Source organism: Euprymna scolopes, chromosome 39, assembly GCF_053919585.1.
Source record: "Euprymna scolopes isolate OS-2025 chromosome 39, ASM5391958v1, whole genome shotgun sequence".
NCBI classification, from domain to species: domain Eukaryota; kingdom Metazoa; phylum Mollusca; class Cephalopoda; order Sepiida; family Sepiolidae; genus Euprymna; species Euprymna scolopes.
The window spans coordinates 71221229-71246453 of record NC_136520.1 but is presented as its reverse complement, the minus strand read 5'-3'; the positions used below and the strand labels follow the sequence as shown (position 1 = coordinate 71246453).

At 35.2% G+C, this 25225-nt stretch overlaps 1 long non-coding RNA gene across 1 annotated transcript; it reads left to right on the top strand.

Moving 5' to 3' along the window:
* The first annotated feature begins 251 nt into the window (after positions 1 to 251).
* LOC145263855 (uncharacterized) lies at positions 252 to 24843 on the top strand. Its single transcript, XR_013864608.1, has 2 exons — positions 252 to 380; positions 23563 to 24843. It is a non-coding gene; the product is annotated as an uncharacterized LOC145263855 (long non-coding RNA).
* Positions 24844 to 25225: the final 382 nt, after the last annotated feature.

Sequence of the window (25225 nt, the reverse complement as noted above, 5' to 3'; positions counted from 1 at the left end):
GATTGATGTTATAAAGCGCGCCTGTGTGTGTGTGTGAGAGAGAGAGAGAGAGAGAGAGAGAGAGAGAGAGAGAGAGAGAGACCCAACTGAATTAAGTTTTTTTTTCCTTTACATGTTTTCTTGATTTGTTTATCCAGCTGCCGCCCCCACCCTTTCTTTAAGCTGTAGTTTATACCAGAGCGAAGTACGGTCTCAAAAGGCCATTTTCTTTTGCTATGGAGTCGCTATCAAGACCAAGAGCCACTCGAGGATAAGGGTTGCTGGGACTGAAATGACGCAGAGATAAGGAGGCTCAGGAGCGCTATGAACTGCGTTTGGTTTCTTATGAACCGATTTATGACAAGAATTTGTGGTTACATTCAGGTAAAGTCCCCCGATAGGTAATTAGATCTTTTTTTTTTTTTTTTTTTTTTTTTTTAATAATATTTCTCTGTCCCAACTCACTACATATTGTCTGTATACGTCCAAGTGGCCCGTGCTGAAATAATAACGTTATTATTTAAAAAGCCATTCTTAACATGGGGAGGGTAGGGTGTTTTGTACCTATTCTGTACTTTAACTTTGGTCAAGATCAAAGTGTAGTATCTGTTCTTCAGATGCTGCACTTCCATTTCTTGTTCTCTTTCGGTGGAGGAGAAATCCTTCACGACTGAGACAATTTTTATTTTTGTACCTTTTCTCCACGTTAAAAAACGACCCTGGTGTCTAACTCTGTCCCGTGGGGAGGCATAGTAAATAGGTACAATTGAATAAAAAAAAAACATAAAACTTTAATTAAACGTGAAAATACGATTTTAAAAATAGCACAGATCACTCTGCATTAGCACCAATTTTTTTTTTTTTTTTTAATTTAAAAAGCGATACTTGTGCATTTTTGGTACCGTGCTGAAATAATAACGTTATTTTGAAAGCCATTCTTAACATGAGGAGAGGAGGGTATTTCGTAACTATTCTGTACTTCCACCTAACTCGTGAAACTTGAATTTAACTTGAAAGAACTATTTGAAAATAAGGCGGAACCAAAAATGCATAAGCACCCAATTTAATAATTTTATCAAATAAGATCTTATTAAAACTAACTTACATGCATCAAATCGTATCTCTAGAATCCCAATGTCATAAGACAATTATGAAAGTTAGCACGAATAAAATTATACCTAAAGGTTTGTGGATTTTATTTCTTTATCTTTATGCACAATTGATGACATCACAAAGGGATGACGTTATACACAGTAAGTTCGCATATTGGATTTTTATAACTATTTTGATACTCCCAGTTTTCCACCATTAGAATAAAGCTACAGTAATTTCCGTCAACGAGTATATAAGTGACTTTGTCTGTCTGAGGAACGGTCTCTGCTAAACTCCTCTGTCAATTTCTAGACTATAGAACTGAAACTTGATATATAGGGCATTTGGACCTCTGGAATAAAATTCGATTTTTTTTTTTTTTTTTTTTTTTACATGATTTGGTCTTTAACCGGTAAAAACAGCTGGGTCAAAATCGAAAAAGTTGGTACTTGCAGGTATAAGCCGTCTTTAAGTGCTTCTCTATGCATACGCAAATAAACATTTATGAGTTAATGTTGGTTGAATTTTAAAGTTTTTGTATGCAGATGGATTTAGGTCAGACGATAACGAATAAGGCTGGAGAGCTGTGTTTTGAGTTCAATTCTAGCTGATACCACACATGTTTATATATATATATATATATTTTTGGATCTTATATTTTATTTATTTAGTTAACTAACCGTATTCAACACCTAACGATAAATAAATAAATGAAATATAAAATTTAAAAAAATGGAAATTAAAAATGATTCGCCCCTACCCATCCTGCACCCACCTTTATCATCAATAAAAAAAAATAAAAAAATACAATTAACTATAAATACACCAAGCCTCAATAAAGAAATAACAACAATTGCTCCTGACGACGATCGAATGTACCAATTGAAAGCGCTTGAGAAGAATATAGCCGAACAACAACTACTGGGCACCATAATATACAACATGCCAGCCAAAATAAAAAAGACCGCTCGGCGAATTGAAAAGTTATCCAACAAAATCAGAAAAAAGAACTCAGTTGTGTTCAATCAAACGTGCTTGAATAACGACTTGCTGCCAAAATATACAACTCTCTCTCTCTCTCTCTCTCTCTATATATATATATATATATAAGTGCCCTCCCATTGAAATGCCCCAATCGTAAAATACCCTTAAATATGATAATCTACTTCATAGAGCCAATACTCTATTGATATATATAAATTATATATACTATCGGGACCTATGAGATTGCATCGCATCATCTTTCATATGTAATATATTGCTGCTGGTTAATATAGTGGCAGAATATATCTGGTTATTACAGTTAATCTCCAATATCCTTATGGGATATTGTGACATGTTTCTATTGTATGGACGCTCAGCATGAATGGAAACCCCACGATATCATTATACCATCTTTAGACAGAACAAATACTACCCTTGGATCTTATATTTTAGTTTCATGTACAGCTTAAAAGCAACATCATTTTTTTTTTTTTTTGTACATTGTGTCTTCAGTGATCGGGAGATCCTATTTATTAAAAAGGAGAATAGAAGATGACAACATACTACGAACATTAAATTAGCGTATCTATATACTAAATTAATGTTTGTAGTAGGTTATCACCTTCTATCCTCCTTATTAATAAATAGGATCTCCCAATCGAATAATCTGAAAACCGTGACCACCTACGTATGTTAAAGGTACTACGGTATTAATATATAAATATAAGAATTCTCTCTACCGTGCTAGAAAGTTACTAACACCCGAAAGTATCCTGTACCTCTATAAGGCCACCATTCGCCCATGTATGGAGTATTGTTGTCATATTTGGGCTGGTGCATCTGCTACTAGTCTCTCGCTCCTAGACAAGGTCCAAAAGAGAGTTGCCAACCTGAACTGTCATCTAAGCTTCAGCTTCTGTCCCATCGACGAAAGATGTTTTATCTAAACTCCCTTTGAAAATACATTCTTTACAAGGTTTGCAGAAGTTCAAATAACACTCTACATCCAATCAGGACTTTATATCACTTCTGGCTATCCATATGGACTGGAGAGCCCCCCCCCCCTCCCCGATCAAAATTGGAAAGACGTCTCTTCAGTTTAAACATAAAGACCTGGGCCAAGATAGATTGGTTTGAAATTCAATTTCTGAAAACGATCTAACACATGTAAAATGATGATGGTCAGTCATTTATGAGAAATAAAATTAGACAAAAATAGCTTCTTTTTTTTTTATTTATTGAAAGACCATTCCAAGTAAGTAAGTGGACGGGGTAGGGCTTTTATTAACATAAGGTATGATCGCCCTAACCCTGTTCTCCAGAACATTATCAGCAGTCAAGTGACCTTTAGTCTCCAACTGACGTCATGAATAGACGAAGTCATCATTTCCATCTGTTGTTAGGATACAGAAACTCATCTTCAGCAATCTAACAATAAGTTTAGATTCTTATCTTGTTTATCAGCTTCATTTTATTTTCGACTTGAGATATATATATACACTATAAATAAATGACAAAAAGTCTGTATTCCAAATTCCCCCCCCCCTCAAAAAAAAGTCTGTATTCCAAATTCCAGGATATTATCCATCTTACCATATATTTCTTTCAGCATCTTATAATGTTCAAATTTTACCTTTTCACCCCAAACAAGGCACATTACCATTTTGATGTAGGGGGCTACTATCAATGACATAATCTATAGGGGTACTATGTGGAGAGTTGGGCAGCAAGATGTCGGTTCACGTTACACTTTAATTTCGGCATGTTAGTACAGTTGGGGAAGCAGGAACCCGGAAGGGAATTCCAAAGTCTAGCGGTTCTGGAGAAGAAACTACTGGAGTAGAAGGCTCTCTTACATCTAGGGATCTCTACTGTGAAGGGGTGGGATTTAGCTGCTTGTTGGGTTTGTCAGGGGTATTTACGTCGAGGGGGTACGAGTGCTTGCAGTTTGTCGGAGCATTCACTGTTAAAGTACTTGTAAAACAGGCAGAGGGATACAACATTTTGTTGATGGGACAGCCAGCGGACTCCAGCTCACTCCTGTGGTTTCCAGCACCTCCTGCAGCCTTCCAGTGCCTGCCACAGCTTCCTGCAGCCCTCAGCAGTTTTCCAGTGCCGGTCAACGTCAAGCTACACACTTCAGAGCCTGTCAACATCCAATTACCTATTCCAGAGCCCACTGACGTCCAGCTCAGCAGACTGCTGACGCTCACCTTTCAGACCTCACTGATCCCCAGCTCAGCAGCTCGCTAATGCTCACCTTCTAGAGCCCACTGATGTCTAGCTCAGCAGCCTACTGACGCCTACCTTCCAATGCCCACTAACGTCAGGCTAATCTGGATATACTTGGACTGACCACAATCTCCAGGCCTTTTGAATTGACCATTTCCACGTATTTCTTTTTAAAAAATCAAAGACTATTCGTTGTCTTTACACGTCAGCTTTTTGTCATTCTTCCTTTCGCTATTGCTGTTCTCTTTTGGCTTAAATTCTATGTTGTATGGTTGATCGTTTTAATCACCAGTCACTCCCCTCTGCAACATAGGAACTGAATAGTTAAAGACCGTCCCATGTTAAAGAGGAGTTCCTACAAAATAATGTTACTATTTAGAAAACCATTCTTAACATCAGCAAGGGTATCTGTTAACTATTCTCTACCTTTCCTCTACAAAGAAATATTTATATATTTTATCGTAATTATAAAGATTTGGTCGGTTATTAGATTGAATTGCGTTACTGTAAAAAGAAAAGCAAGACACAGATAAACAATGAATAATAATAATAATACACATTAGCTACAAACACAAATTGGACATAAAACACAAAGAAAACTTACACGGAATCATGTAAACTGGAATGGTATAATTGTAAGTTAACCCCCCTCCCCCCAGTCTTGTGCATGCCCCCATTAACTGGCACCACAATAAATTTAACATAAAATGATAATCATTTCTGGATCATTCTAACTTTTTACTCTTGTCTAATCACTCAAAAATTGAACAAAATACTGGTAGAACATAACATTTCCTTCAATTGTGGATATTTATTTGATGCGTTTCTACCTGCGTTTGCTTAATTTTCATTCGAACTTAACAGAGTGGGCACTAAATTTGTTTTGAACTTGAAAATAAGCTTAAACACAAACTTATCCAGTCTTGCCTTTGGTAACATTTATGTGTTGCATATTTGTTTTTCCTCTTTTTTTTTTTTTGCGTTAGTTACAGTAACAATGCCCGAATCTCATTTTTCTTTTGTATGACGTATAACGGCTGTGTTGGACTCTGAGAATCAATGATAAATCTCGAAATGGGATTTATAACCTATTCTGTGACCCATAATATTTTGCTGATGATTAAAATCCGAAAATTGGAAGAGAAGCTGCAAATACCTTTAATGTATATGCAGCTTCTCTTCCAATTTTTTTAGGTTTTAATCATGTCAAATCACACTTCATTTCCTTTTGACGGATTGATTGTTGCCATTTCTTCTGATGAGTTAAGGGCAAAATAGATTCACTGACTGATATAATAATTAAATGATTAATTTTGTGCTACGAAACAGATACTGTCAAGAATTGTAAAAGTCAACTGAATTAAAGGAATAACTTATAAAATGGTCAACATCATAAATTTTGGAATATAACTTTTTGTCAATGAAATACAGAAATATATATATATATATATAAAATAATAAAATAAGAAATATATATATATATATATATATATAAATTAATGAATTGATAAGTGGTGACCCCCATGTAAAAAAAAAAAAAAAAAAAAAGATGCAGTGTTTATCTTATATAAGCAACTAGCGCGGGTACCTGGCGTTACTCGGGTGTTTGTAGATGTGTGTGTTGAGGGGGGGTCCAAAAAGAAAAAAGTTTTGGTAAGAAGGTAGGCTTGAAAACAAATATTAAAAAACGAACAAAAACAAACAAAAAAAAAAACAGTGATAAAAAGCTTTTGTAGGTGTGTGTGTGTGTGGGGGGGGAGTAGATCCAAACCCCAAGCGGAAAACCCCCCAGCAAACTTGATGTCAAAAGAAGAAAAAGTAAAATAAAAAAAAAGTTTTGGTAGGAAGGTAGGATTGAACCCGGAACGTTGAGGCGAAAAACTTGGTAAGTTACCCGCTCGCCCACGAAAGGAAAGTAACTGAAAATAATTTCAGTTTAACGTTTATAAATGACAGGTGCGCGACGAATCTAATTAGGTCAAAGGTAATGAAATTCCGCACTTAATTTTAACTGCGCGATAGTTCTTTTCGGTTTGTTTTTTACCCAACTTTGTCTGGTTTTGTTTCCCCAATGTGTTGGGGAAAACCAGCACCCCCGTTTATTAGGAGAGTGTTCAAATGAAAGCAATCGTCTGATTCACCGACATCGACCAAACGTCCATTGCTTTCTGGATGCTCCCAGCCCGTAGGCCGAGAACCACACCTTAATTTAACTTAATTGATAAGTATGTTTTAACTTAAATATATTAAATGATATAATAAAATTGTGGGGTCTGCGTTCGTGCCTGGCCTCCATGGAATGGGAATAGGCACAAACTTTAATAAAGACTTTTCATATCTACCTGCGTAAGTATACTTTGATAATTATGTTTCAGTTTGAAGAAATATGGTATAATAAAATTATGGGTGTTCGTTTGCACCTGACCCCCATAGAATAGAAATATGTCACAAAGTTTAACAAGGTTTTTTTAATATAGATCCACAGAATATTGTGATAAGTGTTTCAGTGTGAACAGGTATGTTATAATAAATTATGGGGTTTATCTATTTTATTTTTACTTTCATCATATTTTGCTTTGGTTTTGATACCCCCAAATTCGAAGCTATCTCTTTACAACCCTTCCTTTTCATAACCTATCATACTTTCATAAATCAGAGTCCATTTTCTGTAGACTGTTTTTGAACCCAGTCAACAACGGGTACTTTTGCTAGTGTATATATATATATATATATATATATATATATATATATATATATATAAGATGGTAAACTTCAAACTAATATAAATACCAGTATCTATATATAGATAATTTAATCCCAACCAAATAAAAAAGCTCAATATACAATAGAGAGTAGAGCTTATTATAAGAGAAAGAAAATTAAAACTAAGTTGAAATTTACAAACAAATTTATTGTTCGACTGAATACTCCAAAAAAACAATTTACAAAGTTCTTATTCCGTGGAGTTTCAAAGAATGCTATTCTTGCTATTCTTTTCGTTAGAGGACAGAAAGAAATCAGCAAATTATATTTGTAGCAATGCTAGAATCTGCTGGTTATGGCATTAAATAAAACTGCAATTTATTATAGTCATAAATTGCAAAGATCTACATGTCATTTAAAAACAACGAGTGAAAAAAATGTAGGGAATGTAAAAAATTATAAAACAATTGTTTTGAGAGTATTCAGTCGAACAATACATTTGATTGTAAATTTCAACTTACAGTTTTAATTTTCTCTCTCATATATATATATATATATATATATATATATTACCGTTTTATCTGCTTAGTTACGCATGTTTCAGTTACCTAATCGTATTAACGATCCAGTAAATCCAGATTAGGTAACCGAAACATGTGTAACTAAGCAGATAAAACGGGAATAAAAACAAATATATTTGCCCTGCAATAGTATTGAGTACTTTCTTTAGGTTTTTACTAATTACCGTTTTTGCTATATATATATATATATATTACTCTACTTTTGTATAAACAATATCGCCTGAAGAGATCTCTAGTTACTTGTAACTAACTGATCAAAACATGCTCATGAATCTGTAGTTGTATATAAATGCTTATGCAAAACAAATAAAAAGTATACTGTATTATACACTATACTGCATTATATAATATATTACATATATATATATATATATATATATATTGTAATAGATTTTAATTTTAGTTATATATATATATATATATATATATATATATATACACACACTAGCATGGGTGACTGGCGTTACCCGGGTGTTTGGAGGTGTATGCTGAGCAAAAAAAAAAAAAAAAAAAAACGGTCAATTTTTTTTAACTTTGACCCCTATTATGACCCCTTAATATTTATTGTTTTGGGCTCAAATCAAGTTATTAAGTTAGATCCATGTCCAAGGAACTTATATCTAAAATTTCAAGTGTTTAGACCCAAAATTGTCGGAGGAGTTTGATAGAGTTCTCAAAGGTCAAATCGTTGAACTTTGACCCCTTAACAGCAAAATTTCCCAAATCTCAGTACCCTGTATATCAAATTTTGAGTCTGTAGACTAAAAATTGACAGAGTTATTGCATAGAGAAATGTACACAGACAGACAGACAGACAAACAGACACGTTCACTTTTATAGATATATAGATATTGTATTACATATATATATTATAATAGATTTTTTATTTTAGTTAGATACATACATTATCTATCTAAATATATATATATATATGACATACACTTATTTATAATGTCTTCCAAATGTCTTCATGACAATCCTTTTAATCCCATTAACTTAAGCCTCTAAAGACTGGGGAGTTTTAAGATTCTCCCACAAAACTTTTGTCTCAAGATCAAATACAAAAATAACAAATGTAAAAAAAAAAAAAAAAAAAATGTTAAAAACCGTAAAAATAACTCACCTCAAAAGAAAGTAGTCCGGGTGGGGTGTGGGGGTGAAGAGATGCAGATGAAAAAAAAAAATGTTGGAGGAGGAGTTGGTAAATGTCCGCTCCTAATCCTGAAACGACAAAGCAGAAAGGTGTGAGAAAAGGTGTTGAGTTTTGTGACCTTCTAATCATGTCATCTACATTGTTTATGGTCATAAAAGGGAAGGGGGGGGGTCTCACCTCAGTAGCAATTCTGCTTTTCAGCTGACCAAGATAATCCACACAAAAAAATAAAGCATAATAATTGTTATATCAGTAATACAAGAACACCCAACGCTGCCAATAATGTAACAATTTTTCAAAAGTTCTAAATCTTAGGAGATGAGGGCTGCTTCTTTTATTGATCCGATTATTGTTCTCATCTTGAGTGTTATTTGTGTAACGTTTCAGTTTGTTTGGCATTTGACCGTCTTCAGACATGTTGGTTGTTGTTTAGAAGAAAAAAATAAAAATAAAAGGAGAAAAGTTACTAGGTTTGTGTAAAAAAAAAAATTGGTTGACAAAGAGAGATAACTCTAATAAAGATCAACAAGGGACTATCCCCTTTCCCTCACCAAAATTTTTAGGATGTACACTTATTTAGATCTGCCCTCCCCCTCTATTCAACCAATTTTTTTCATACATACGAAACCATAGCCATAAAACAGAAACTCTAAGAATACGAAAATATCTATGGGGCCAGTAACTCCTTTCTTTTTTGAACAACAACAACAACAACCAACGTACCTGAAGACGATCGAGGGCCAAACCTACGAAAACGTTGCACAAATAAAACTCAAGATGAGAACAATAGTTCGCGCAATACAAGCAAGGTAAGATTCCAGAAGATATCTCACTAATGATGCAATTCTCTATCTATATAAGAGCCAAGTACGTCCAAAGATGGAGTACTGCTGCCACATCTGGGCGGGGGCTGCAAAAAACAGCCTATCCTGCCTTAACGGAGTACAAAATAGACTCCGTGGCTTGGTGGGGAATGCCCTTTTCTCTACCCTGCAACCTCTTTCCCACAGAAGAGACGTAGTGAGCCTGTCATTGTTCTATAGTTATTTCCATGGCAGATGCTCGTCTGAGCTCCATTCTCTGGTCCCCCCCTCGCCAATCTTTCTCAAAAAACACCCGACTAGCTGAAACCACCGTCAATAATTTTCCCCACTCCCTATCTGTGCCTAAATCAAAACGTAGATACCATGAACAAAGCTTCTTTCTTAGAACTGCACGCCTGTGGAACTCTGTTCCGCTTGCCTGTTTCCCTCCCGACTTCAACCTGGATGTCTTCAAGTCCAACACAAACAAATTCCTGATGAACCGCCCCCCCCCCCCTAAGTAATGACACCTTACAAATTCTCCAATACTATTGCTACACTATCCCTTTGATTACTGTACACACAATAACCCTTATCCCTGAGTGGCCATTGGGCCTTGATAAGTGGTGAACTCCATGTAAAAAAAATAAAATAAAATAAATGTTTAAAAACTTCTAAACTGCTTGAAAATAAATATTAGACATTGACCAGGCAACGCCAAAAGGTATGCTGGTCGACGATTATTATGATTATTGAAGCCAAAACGTTTTGTCAGCTAAAACATGTTTTAGAATAATAAAAATATTTTGAATAAATATTTTTTTGCATTAACTTAGGAATGTTAGCTAAAAAATGTTATCATTTGACAACTTAACAAGCAGTGCATGCGTGGTCCCCTTCTGGAGCTGTATGTAAGATGACGCCATAAAAATAGTGAAGAAATGATGAATGTGAGAAGTGTGAAGGGCCAACGTTGCCTTCACATTGTCGCTAAGTTTCAGAAAAATGTAATGAATGGGGCAAAAGTTATGGGGTAAAAAGTATCATTTTTTTGCAATTTTGGAGCATTTGTGACCCCTTTTGAGCTCCTGGAAATGCCGAACCTCAGTGAAAATGGACAAACGGTGCAGTTTCATACCTTAAGACATGTATATTTAAATTCATCACCATAGAAAACCACTATATAGACATACATATCAAGTTTTTGAGTAATATGAAAAAAGAGCTCCAAAAAGTCATGTTTGTTTTTTTTTCTTTAGCCCTAAAAGTCCTGGATGGATGCGAAACAGAATTTTGCCAGGGTCACCCATACTGAATTAATATTAAGAACAATGGCCTTCACATTTTGGCCAAGTTTCAGGAAAATCTAATGGATGGATCAAACGCTATAGGGCAAAAAGTATCATTTTGGGCATTTTTGACCTCTTGAGCCCCTGGATATGCCGAATCCCAGTGTAAATGGATAATTGTGCAGTTTCGGGCCTTAACACATGTATATTTGTGTTGACCACCATGAAAAACCACAATATAGTCAGACATATCAAGTTTTTGTTGAGAAATATGAAAAAAGAGCCACAAAAGGGGTCATTTTTAGCACTAAAAGTCCCTGGGGGCGCAAACCAGAATTTTGCCAGGGTAACTAATACTGGATTCATATTAATAAAATTGGGCTCCATATTTTGGCCAAGTTTCAAAAAAATCTAATCGATGGATCAAAAGTTATGGAGCAAAACGTGTCATTGTTAGTCATTTTGGGGCATTTTTTTTTTTACCTCTTTTGAACCCCTGAAGATGCAACGGGAATTTTCGCAAAAAAAAAAAAAAATTTTTACTGTGCACATCTATTTAATGAAATACAATTTGTGACAAAATTTCAGGAAAAACTAATGGACGGTTATTTGGCAATAGTCCGGACTAACAGACGCACAGAAGCCACTGAAAACATAGGCCCCTCTCTGATAAATCAGGGGACCAAAAATAATGACATGTAAAAACATCAAGAAATTATTAGTTACAGAAAACAGTTAGTCGGAGTTGGAGAGGAAGAGAGAGGGTCGATAAATCATGATGGCTCCGAGCAGAGGGGGTCAGAAATAGCAATAGTCAGAATCAGCGTTGCAAACTTCCAGGATGTGAAAAAACGCTCTGGAATAAAAAGTTAACAAAAATAAACCAGAGACTCTGTCGTTCTTTAGGAGAATTTTCATTGCAGCTTTTCTGTCAAGACAAGACCGAAGATGGACCAGATATGTTTCCCTGATTGTCCTTGTCCAGATGTTGAACTCCAAAATGAATGTTAATTGTCCATTGTGTGTAAAGGTATCTATGTAATTATTCCATTATGAACTGTATTTAACGAACTTTAGATAGATGATCACACATATATACACTTGATAGATGATCACACATATATACATTTGATAGATGATCACACATATATACACTTGATAGATGATCACACATATATACACTTGATACAATCTCATCACTAGACAACAATAAAAAAAAACTCATAAATATATGCACGATTTACATCCACCTTATTATACAGACTCCCGCAGCATTACATAAATCTGTGGCCTTTAGGCCAAGATCACAGTGAAGTATCTGTTCTGATGCTACACTTTACCTTTTCTGACCTTGGTCAGTGAAGAAGAAATCAATTGTGACTGAGAATTTTTGTTCTATCAAGAGTGCCCTTTTCAGGGAGCTAGATTTTCCCCACATTAAAATTTGACCATGTGTCTAACACTGCCCTTGTGGGAAGGCAAGTAAATAGAAACATCATATAAAGACAACAACATGAGTCAGTCATGAGATTGCATGCCTCTGCCTGACAATGTAAAAATGGGTCAAAGTCATATCTGGTCGTTACCTTTCCATATTGTCTTAAGTATTCCTGAAATTATACCACAGAAGCATTGATAATTCAAAAACTATCTGATGAAGTTGAAATTGTGTAACGGTACCATTACGCTTGAACCGCGTTTGTTATAGTTCAACCTTCTCTCGGACACCCACGCCGTCCGGTACCGTTGAAAAGGAACAAACAAACAAACAAACAAACAAAAATAAATAAATCCAGGTCAGCATCTTTTCCTTTTTAACAAAAGCATTTGTTACCATTTTTCTTTCTCATCTCAACATCAGCTTAAAAATCTCTCGCTTCTGCTCCACTACACACCGATTGTAGACAGCCATTTTTTTTTACATCCATCTTTTTTGACATCTCAAATTGGATGGGCTGCGTTCAGTATGGACTTCGGGACTAACTAACAAACTGAAAAGGCAGTTCTTCAGGGCAGTGGTACAGTCTGTCCTTGTTTACGGTGCTACAACCTGGACACTCACCAAAAGATTGGAAAGAAAACTAGACGGCACATACACCCGTATGCTATGAACAGTATTAAATATGTCTTGGCAAAATCATCCCACGAAGCAGCAACTTTATGGCAACCTACCTGCCATATATAATACCATCAGAGAAAGACACCTACGATTTGCTGGTCATTGTCTGAGGAGCAAGCGTGAATTGGTGAGTGATGTATTGCTATGGACTCCACGACATGGACGCGCAAGCAAAGGATGACCTATATCCACGTACATCCAGCAAATAGCACACGACGCAAACTGTGAACCTGAAGATCTGAGGCAGCTGATGGAGGACAGGAAACTCTGGAGAGGAAGAGTCACATTGGTCCGAGCAAGGAGCCCATCATGATGATGATGATCTTTTTCGACAGCACTCTTTCTTCTCCCTTCATTTTACACGGCCACCTCTTTCAGCGCCGACTTTGTTTCTCCTCGACCACGTGGTCTCTTTTCTCTTTCTTTTCAGGCCAGCTCACACACACTTCCTAATTTGCATATGATCTTTTTTTTTCGGCTACTGCTGCTAATATCCTCACAATCCAGCCATATCAGCTGCTGCTGCTATTTTCCCACACGCTCTCTTACAATTGTGCATGATGGTTGCTCTTATGAAGAACCATCAGATCCATTAATCAAATTTGGAAAAATTAGAAGTTGAAATTTCAAAAAGATTTTGACTGTGACTAAACTTTTCATGGTCAAAGTCATATGAAATGCAAAACGTCATTGGCTAGAATATGGGTCAAGTAGTGAGTCTCTGCAATGAATTGGACCAAAGTTATTGCCAAACATGTAACTTTGATTTTCCAAGATTCAATCTATATATTAATACGATAGTGTGTGTGTTATTCTGTGTGTCACACTTACATCTTTTTTCTTCTGAGTGACTGTTGTTTAATTGTTATGACTTTCAAATTTCTTGTAATAAATAATTTTACCAAGAATTCTTCATAAGTTTTGGTGTTGATTATAGCTGAAGGAACTCAAGTTATATATATATATATATATATTTTTTTTTTTTTTATAAGTTTTGGTTTCGGTTCAAGCTGATGCACCCAAGTCATATGGATATATTTTTTATTTTGGAAATCACAACTTTATAATATATAAAAATCAATAGAAAATGGACTATAATACTATATACAAAATCCGCATAAATCAAAATATCATATTTAAGTGTATATTATGACCAGGCTACACTAGGCGTCCCTGCTAGCTTAGATAAATACTTTTGCAGTTTTAACAAAAGAGCTACAATAATATCAGGGCATCTCCATTTACACTGAACATCCACAGAATGCCAACATACATAGGAAAGAGTCTGCTGTGGAATTTTCATAGGTCCCACTGTCAGTTCTTAATGCATTGGTAGCTCCTCAATGTAAATACTTCTGACAGCCCGACTACCAGCAAAATCCCACCTCCTCCTCCACTGCGGAAGTGTCTCAATACCAGAAAACATTCTACTCTAATATATTTTTTTACTCAAAGCACTTGCATATGGAATTTCCTTCCTCCAGTTCCCCGTTTCTCAAACTGTACTAACATACATAAATTTAAATGTAAAGCAAACAAACATCTCACTTAAAGCATAAAATCAAGACTATACGCATTTCAACATATTATTTGAGGTAAATATAGATTATAGATAGAATATAGTTATTAAATATGATTGACAGGTATAACGATACAACGCAAACGATGGATAAAACAGTCTCAGCTGGAAGCTATGTAATGAAAAACAAATGAATAACTGTAAACATGCAAGATGTTGCATGTTTAGTGGGTGCATACTAGCAATGCATGTGGACGACATAATTTGCAATGGGAAAAATATCTAACTAAAAGAAGAGAGACCACCCAAGAAACAGGTTAACCTTTAGATACTGTGATTAAATGATTTAATTTGTGACAAACTGTTCTTTCAGCAGCCTGTAATATCTTGTGCAGACAGAAGAAGTTAAGAGAAAAGAAAAAAAGAAAAGAAATTGCAGCTTTTTTTTATATGCTTGCTCAATATGCAAATGAGACGCTTCCGGTTGGATATAAAAGAGCCTGATTTTTCAGAAGGGTTGGATTTTGGACTTGGCTATTGAAGTGGTGGTGACTTGTGTCAGTTGGGCATCATATTTTGCAGTTGGGAGGTTCTTGATAGCAGAATGTAGAGTTTTGGAAGCGTGGCATCGTTACCTCTTGAATTTTTTTTTTTTTTTTTTAACCGCAGATACATTACTGTGATAATAAACAACATCTCAATAGTTTTGCTGCAGGGCTCCTTAAAAATATGCTTTTTTTTGTTTTTACATAGGCATCACCAATTATCAAGGCCCAGAGGCCACTCGAGGATAAGGGTTAAAGAGTGTGCAGTAGTCAATTGGACAATATAGTAATTGTTAATGATGAAAATTCAATAAATTTGTTAACTTAAGTGGAATGGCTCATCAAGAACTTGTTTACGTTGGACTTGAAGACAACCATATTGTAGTCAGCTGGAAAGCAGGCAAACGGAAGACAGTTCCACAAGCGTGCAGTTCTAAGAAAGAAGCTTTGTTCATGGAATCTACGTTTAGGTTTAGGCACAGATAAAGAGTGGGAGAAATTATTGATATTGTTTTCAGCTAAACGAGTGTTTCTTGTGAAAGTTTGGCGAGGGGGGGGGGAACCATAGATTCAAGCTCAGATGAGCACTTGCCATGAAAATAACGATAAAACAGAGACAAATTCGCAACAACTCTTGTGCGAGAAAGAGGTTGTAGGGAAGAGAAAAGGGCATCCCCTACGAGGTTACGAAATCTATTTTGAACTATCAACTCTATCAAGGCAGGATAAGCCCTTTCTAGCAACTCCTGCCCAGATGTAGCAACAGTACTTCATCCTTGGACGTACCTGGCTCTTATATAGATAGAGAATTGCATCAGCAATGAGATATCTACTGGATTGATAGAAGGATCCCACCATTTTTTCAAGAATGCTAAAATCTACTAATGCAATACATTATAAAGAAGTACAGGAAATTCTCAACAAGATTTCCATAAAAACAAAAGAATGACAAATCTCAACAAAGTGTATCTTTCTTTTATGAAAATCGCTTCAGACACGTTTATTTATATCATTCTCTTACTTTCTTTTTCATATGCTGATGCTAGAAGTATAATTTTAGTTTTGTCAGAAACCTCGCATCATGAAATGAGGACTAATTTGTTAACTTAAGTAGAACGGCTCATTAAGAACTTGTTTACGTTGGACTTGAAGACGACCATATTGTAGTCGGCTGGAAAGCAGGTAAACAGAAGACAGTTCCACAAGCGTGCAGTTCTAAGAAAGAAACTTTGTTCATGGAATCTGTTTAAGTTTAGGCACAGATAGAGTGGAGGAAATTATTAAAATAAAGAAAGTGAAATTATTGATAGATAAAATAAAGAAAGTGAAGGTTACGAGGCTGCCAAATATAAACCCAACGTTCATGTTTTATTCTCCATGATAATATTAAGTGATCATCAAGGTGACACCAAATCAAATATTTTTCACAGAGAATTGAACTGCAGTCTCCCGGTCAATTAGTAAACAATCTAGCCATTATGCCAAATGGGTTGATATCGATACTACTATTATTTTACCTTTTTTTTTTTTTTTTTACTTTTTCTTCTTTATTTACGTTGTTTATTTATTTACTGCAATCTCTTACTTTCCTTTCCATATGCTGATGTTACTACTATAATTTTTATTTTTTTCTTTCTTTTTTTCCTTTATATGAGGGGGGGATGTCTTTGTTTCCTTGCAGCTTCTTTCTCACAGAAGAGACGTTGCTAGTCTTTCTTGCTCATAGAATGCGAGGACTAAAGGACAAAATAACAGAAGAAAGAGTTACAAGGTTCATACCTTATAGATATGAATGCATATCCATACATGTAAACATGCGCAATGCTGCAGGTTTAGTGTGGGTGCATAGTTGCAATGCTTGTAAACGACATATCTGCAATGGGAGAAATATTTAGCTAAGAGAAAGGAGATCACCAGGGCAATGACTTTTGAAATAGTACTATCTTCTGGATATGAGTTTCCATACTGAGTTTGTAAGCCGCTTTGAATCTTGGAAAAATTAATAAACCTTCAGATACAAGACTCCCTTAGAAACAAATACAAATAAACTGATCCATGATTTTCAAGTAGATGGCACCATTAATACCTATATATATTTCAGCAGAGAAGATCAGTTTTTTTTTGGAGGGGGGGGGTTCAACTAAAATTGTTTTTTAATTTAAAAAAATTTTTTTCAATTTTTTTCAATATTTTTTATTTTTTAAATTGTTTATAATTTTTCATTATTTTTAATTTTAATTTTTTTTTTTAATTTTTTTTTATTTTAAATTTTTTTTTTTTTAATTTTTAAAAAGTTTGTTTATTTTTTTTGTAATTTTCAGAAACAGATGGGTTAACAGGTTGTGTTCGGTTGGATGATATGTTTTGCTTGATTTTGAGATAGTAATGTCTGCGCAGACACAAAATTCCATGCTGTCAATTGTAAGCCACTTGAGTTTCGGAAAAATGAATGCTCCTATAAATAGGGGGGCACCTGAGCAGTAAGTTTTCTAAGACATAACCAATTAAAAAAAAAATATATCCTTTAGACTTACGTGAGAATCAAATTTCTGTAGTAACACTGTAAAAACTACTACCTTAGTAACGTGTATGCTGCCTATTCCATTTTTTGTCAACCAATCTTATGTTTCTATTTATGTATGAACATGACACGCACAGGTACTGTACCAACACTAATCAAGGAGCAGGTATACACAAGTATACGTTGGATGTTCCAAAAGTAATGCCTCCTATTTTTTAAAATTCGCCTGAATGGATCAGAGAGGATTGCAAATTGCCTTGTTATGATGACTGAACTTATGCATTCATGACCTGAAAGTTTCATCTCTGTTGCAGATATTATTGGTGTTAGACTGTCATGCATGTGCGTCAGAAGCAGAGATGTGTCATAAAATTCCTAGCAAAAGGGCATTGAGAATGGTGGTGACTATGTAGAAAAATGAGTCCAGAAGCACAAGAGGTCGCCCATTTTAATGATACTACTCCTGTCTTCGTACCTCTTAAACTTTTTGAATTTAAAAAAAAAAAAATAATAAAAAAATAGGAGGCTTTACTTTTATAACGACCCTCGTATGAAAAAGCATACCCCAGATGCCCATGCACAGCCATCATTCATTGCTAGTGCAAAAGTATATTGAGAATAATGTTGACCATGTAGAAAAATAAGTTCTGGATTCTATTAAGAAGTTCATTTTAATAATATTTAAATGGAAAAAGTAGGCTTTTAATATCAATATTAGCACAAGAAATAAACTCAATTCTCTTTGATATATATATATATATATATATATATATATATATATATATATAATATAAAGCTGAATGTGTGTGTGTGTGTGTGTGTGTGTGTGTGTGTGTGTGTGTGTGTGTGTGTGTGTGTGTGTGTGTGTGTGTGTGTGTGTGTGTGTGTGTGCGCGCGTCTGGTCACGAATAGGCTCTTATATGGTTGACTATTTTAAAAAACTGATTACATATAATGGTAGAAGATGTATCAAGACACAGGAATTGGTATGTTTGATCTGGCAGAAAGGTGGTTCATTAAAATTGTGGGGTTCGTGCCTGGTCCACAAAGTATGGAAATAAAAAATAAAAAAATAAAAAAACGTTTACAAGTGTTTTGATATAGATGTACATAATACTTTGATAAGTATAGGCACTGCCAAAACTGGGGGAGCAGGTCAGTACTTTTTGACGGACCGTCTTTTTAAAAATCTACCAAAAATCAAGTAATTATCCGATCAATACGAAATTTTCAGCGATTATTAAGAGAAGAATGAACTTTATAACGGTGTACTTATTTTTCATAAACGATATTTATATATATATTTTTTTTGCTTACAACCCCCCCCCTTGTTTTGAAGTGGGAACAAATATGCTTAAAATAATCATCTGAAACTGAACACGACATATTGTGTTGTTGTAAGGGACAGAATTATAGATTAAAAAAAAAAAAAAAATTGTTTGCATACCTTATTTTGACATCTGAATATCATAACTTCGATTGTGTTTAATTATCCCGCTTTTGAGTTTTGAAGTGTGAAATTCGGTGAATATGTTAAGTAAAATAATTAATTTAAGTTAAGCAAAACAAAAAAAATTTTTTTTTTTAATATTTATACGAAAAAAGCCATTTTAAAATCTTTGATAAATAAATTAACAATTTTTTTTTAGCGAGCCGAATAATGCATGACCATTATTAAACAGGGCATGCTTTGAAGAATCGATACCAAAAAAAATAATTTGATAAATATTGTGCCCTTTGTGTTAAAAATAGCATCATTTTTTTCGATCCCGTTTGAAAACGTTTGCCGCCTTTCGACTACGGTGGACCAAACGCGCTGAAATAATTTTTTTTTATTCTGCTTTAAATTGTGCCCCCCCCCCATTTTGGGGAGCCTGGTCCCCACACACATACACATTAAAAACCAAACTCATACAAATGGTCACCCATCTGGTACTGGCCAGCCTCAGCTTAATAATACATTGAAATTTTCGTCACTGAAAAATAAGTTTTTTTGGCCTGTTTGGTCTTCCATAGTTTGCCTCTTATCAAACGCAAACAGTGTCGATCTAGACTCTAGATTGATGCGAAATAACTGGTTACATATATGAATAAGTGGAATTATTTGAAATCCAGGTACTTATATTATAATATTTTTGCATATTCTCTCAGAAAATTATCCTAAATCTTAGTTAGACAATAAATAAATAAATTAATTATTTCAAAAAACTTTTTTTTTTTAAATATTTATGTACGTTTTTTGTGCAAGACAAAAAATGTCAATTGTTAACTTTTTGGGAAAATTTAACATTTAAAATTTAATTAAAAATAGTAGAAAACGTTTTACATTATTCTGTTTTCTATATGATAAAATTCAGGGTTTTATCTTTCTGGAAAAAAAAAAGTTACTCAGAAATAATGGATTTTAATAAATGTAATTTCGTTTTAAAAAACAACAACATCTTGATTTTGCGGCCATTTTTGGCGGTGCCTAGATAAGTATGTTTTAACTTAAATAGGGATGGTATAATAAAATTGTGAGGTCTGCGTTCGCAACTGGCCTCCATAGAATGGAAATAGGCACAAACTTTAATAAAGACTTTTCATATCTATCTGTGAAAGTATACTTTGATAATTATGTTTCAGTTTGAAGAAATATGGTATGATAAAATTATGGGGTGTTCGTTTACGCCTGACCTCCATAGAATGGAAATATGTCACAAAGTTTAACAAGGTTTTTTTAATATAGATCCACAGAATATTGTGATAAGTGTTTCAGTGTGAACAGGTATAGTATAATAAATTATGGGATTTATCTATTTTCTTTTTACTTTCATCATATTTTGCTTTGGTTTTGATACCCCCCAAATTCGAAGCTATCTCTTTACAACCCTTCCTTTTCATAACCTATGATACTTTCATAAATCAGAGTATTTTCTGTAGGCTGTCTTTGAACCCAGTCAACGACGGGTACTTTTCCTAGTATATATATAACATTAGTAGTCGTGCGAGATAGCTCAGTGGAAGAGGCTTAGGCTTCTTATTAGGGGGTCCCGATTTCGAATCTTGCTAGATTCAGCCACTCTGATGAGTCATAGACGACGAAACACGTGTCAGTGGATAATTATATGTTAAAAACAATATATATAAAAGCATACACACACATTTATGTACAAATGCAAATATGCAAGCATATACATACACATTAGCATAATCATACATTTGCATGCAGAAATATATACACACATCCGTGTGTACACATTTCAAAAAGAGCACACTTCTGGTTTTATGAGAAGATTATCTGTTGCTCTTTGACCCAAAGATAGGGAGTTCAGCCGGGAGGGAGGATCGAGCAGATTCAGAGTCTGCCTTTTCTTTCTTTATTTGGTTACCAAATGCATGTGTTCTTCCGATTCCAAAAGGAAATGTCTGCAAGTGAGATAAAGCTGATAAATGTCTTTAGATAATCAATTTTTATTACTTTCTAGACGGACATCAGCCGCCAAAATTCAAGTTCAGTCTAGTTCATTTTGCCCTAAAATCTATTCACTCCCCAGCCATGGGTGAAATTGTTAAGCAGACTAGACTGAAGCCCAGCCGCTAACGGGAGTCGGAGGGACGGGTTACAGTTAGCAAAAGTAGAAAGGACACGAAGTGCAGATTTATTGCACTCACAGCCAAAGTTTTATTGTTATTTACTCGTGAGGGGGGGGGGGTCCTCCCCGGCTTTGTCTGGGCATAAAATACGCTTAAATATGATATTTTAATTTGTCTAGATTTCGTATATAGAGTCGTGCTTTCAAAAGTATAAAAAAAAAAAAAAAATTATTTTTTAAGTATATTTGGGTGTCATCAGCTGGAATCAAAACCGAAACTGTAGCATTCAAAGCTGGTGACGTTACCACTGTAACAACGTGACACGCACAAGAACTGATAAAAAATTAAAAACAAACTAAGATGAATGTACAGAATTATAACGATTTTTTTAAATTTTGATCCATTTTTGATCCCTTAAAAACTATTTTAACCGGCTAAAACCCCATAAAAGAATGGTTCGTAAAAAATAGCGCCACTCAGTGACTTTCAGTTTTAGAAGAGATAGCTTGAAAATATGGGGGCAGACAGATATATATAGCCTTTTATATATTAGATTTCTAGTTTTCGTCTTATCCCGTGTTGGGATTAGCCGTTTTGTGTATAACTTCCAACTTTTCCTGTCTGCTATCATTTCATTTGTGCCGCCCCCCAGGATCAGGCTGTCATCATCAACTGCTTCCTTCCATGTCTTAAACGTTCTATACATGATTTTGAGCAGGCAACATCAATGAAGCATAGATGGTGGAGTGTTTTTAGATAACTGACAGTAGACGATGTGGCCATATCAGTTGAGACGTTGCTGTGCGACATACTTCCTAATGGAGACTTTTTTTATACATTTTTTTTTTCACTTTTTAACTTTTCTCTCATGTTCACTATAGTGTTCATTATCGTGCTCACTATCAGGCAATTAGATCAACTAGTTTATATTATAGTTAAGACTGGATTAAAAAATGCTTTAAGAATAACAGAAAATGTAGTAGATGAAAGATCAGCAGATGTGAACTTGCTGAACCCAGGGTGAATATTACGTAAACGGCATGAACATATTTAACGAATGAACACATACCCAACATAGTAATTGTCTGTATTTTTGAGATGAGGTGTTTTCATTGATTGAAATTGTCGGACTGACTTCCTCATCTTGGTTGCTATAGTCACAACGTTTCGGCCGTTTTGCCCTCCAGCCTTCATCAGGTGTTTTGTATCGAACTGGGGAACCGTTTGTTAGGAGTCTCGAACCCAACCCTTTATTATTATTACGGGGGTACCGTGTTTGGACTCCAGCTAGGCTCTGGGACATAGTTGCTGATTCTCTGTTTTGAATGTTACTTTTCACTACCTTTGTTCAGGATTGAACTCAGCACCTTTGGGTAACTGTAAACTTTGATACAACGTCTAGGACCACTCGGCCATATGTCACTAGGATAATAATAAAGGGTTGGGTTCGAGACTCCTAACAAACGGTTCCCCAGTTCGATACAAAACACCTGATGAAGGCCGGAGGGCAAAACGGCCCAAACGTTGTGACTATAGCAACCAAGATGTGGAAATCAGTCCGACAATTTCAATCAACATACCCAACGTAATGGAGGAAACCCTAGACGAAGACTTCCAGTCTGTAGTGGAATGGGGACAAAAATGGATGGTTACATTCAATGCTGCCAAGGTTAAGCTTCTTTCCTTCAATAATTATAGAAGCCTTCTTAACCACTATTAGCCATGGCTAATGATGCATTACCTGAAAGTAATTCGTTCAAACTCCCCAGCTTAACGTTCACGGTGAACACGAGTTGGAACAGATACATTAAGGGCATTGCCAAGGCTGCTGCAAAGAAGATGGGTTTTCTCCACCGTGTTTGAAAGTTACTTACACCTAAGAGTATCCTGTACCTCCATAAGGCCACCATTCGGAGTATTGTTGCCACATTTAGGCTGGTGCATCTGCAACTAGTCTCTCAAAAGAGAGTCGCCAACTTGATAGGTTCTGCACTATCAGCTAGGCTTCAACTGCTGTTCCATCGACGAAATGTTGCATTCCTCTTCCTGTTATGCAAGTATTTTAATGGTTCATCTCAAATGTTTCACATCATTTTTTTTTTCTGTCTATTTCCTTTAATTTATTGTTATAGTCTCTTGTTTTGCTGGAGAAAATGAAAACTGCCATTTAATCTACTCTCCGTTCATTCAGGTTTTTATTAAAATAAAACACATTATATACGTTTGAAGCCAAAACAACGCATTATTACAAAATAAAAAAACACATTTATTTTGTTTGAAATTTATATTGAAATTCATAAATATATTTCGAAGGAAACCATCTTCAGTATGACTTTTTTTTCTTTTTGCCATGTTGTTGTTGGGGCAGAGGAAATGCAAGTAGAAGTCCGTTTGTTGTTTTTACGGTAGTTTTTTTAAATCTCGGAACACTAATTCAGAATGTATTTTTTTTTTGTTTTTTACAAGGGAGTCACCACTTATCAAGACCTGGAGGCCACTCGAGGATAAGAGTTAATGCGTGTACAATAGTCAATTGGACAATATCATAGTAATCGTTAGTAGTGAAAATTTGGTAAATTGGATTACTTAAGGAAATGTCTCATCAAGAACTTGCTCGCGTTGGATTTGAAGACGGCCATATTGTAGTCAGCTGGAAAGCAGGGAAACAGAATAGAGTTCCACAGGCATGCAGTTTTAAGAAAGAAACTTTGTTCATGGAATCTATGTTTAGGTTTAGGTACAGATAAAGAATGGGGAAAATTATTGATAGTGTAGGCTGGGAGGGGAGATCATGGGTTGGAGCTCAGACGAGCACTTGCAATGAAAATAACGATAAAACAGAGATTGGTTTGCAACGTCTCTTGTGGGAAAGAGGTTGCAGAGAAAAGAAAAGGACATTCTCCACTAGACTATGAAGTTTTTTTTTCCGACTATATTAGTGGGCGAAAAACTGGTGTGTGTGTGTGTGGGGGGGGGGGTGTACAGTAAAAACAAAAAAGAAAGAAAGCAATATGGTATTAACATAATGAAAAAAAATACATAACAGTGATCCTCATTCAATCCTGAGTAATGTCGGGTTTTCCTGCTAGTAAAATGTATCTAAAAAAGTCAAACTGTGTTTCTTCTTTTTTTTTTTTTTGTTGCAATTTATTTATTTGACTAGGAGCAAAGCGTAGTATCTGTTCTGATATTACACTTCATCTTTTCTGTCCTCAACCAATGAACCAGAAATCCTTCTAGACTGAGACAATTTAAATTTTTAGTCTCAATCCAGAGTGCCCCATTTTAGGGAGCTGGATTTTTCTCACATTCATCATCATCATCATATCGTATGAATCTGAAGATTCTATTGTTGGCATTGGTTTCCTCAATATTTTTCTAGTCAGAAAAATTAGAAATACTTACGGGAGGGACCAACATCCTACATGAAAGTGATTTTGCGGAACGGACTGAATTTTAATTTATTTATTGCAGACTATTATCCTCATCTTTCTTAGCTGTTGTTTCACAACGTTTCGGACAACTATTCCTCTGGCCTTCGTCAGGTGGTAACCACAACGGGATAGGAACTCCGAATCTGCTGCATTCTCAGCAATTACTAATAATGGCAGTCCGCAATGAACAAATTAATAACTAATGCTCGTCTCAATAATGAATTCCAATTAAAATTATATTGGAACTGGATTTTTACCTGTTTACTTGTTTGCTTTCTGCGTCGTCTGCTTCAGTAAATTTTTTTTTTTTTTTTTTTAAAATAAAGATAACGCAATAAATAAAACTTAAACTTATTTTCTTTTTATGAATCTCAAACGCGAATGCAGGCCTCACAAAAGCAAAATTGCTGTTTCGTTCTTTCCCACTGCACCAGGATCGGAAAGTGGGATTGAGAAGTCGGTGAACTCGAGATGGGAAGGGGGGGGGGGAGACACTCTTACCTACAAAAAGTGCCTAGACAACCTTGTCGGCATTCCCAAGTAAGGGCGCCTCAGGCGATTAGCGATAAACTAGCTCCTTCTCAAAGAGAAAAGGCAAAGCCTGGGAGGGTGGACCTCCTAGAACTCCACAGAAGTAAACTCCCACCGCAAACGCAAAGCAGGGACGGGATCATTACAGTAATGCACTAATCTCT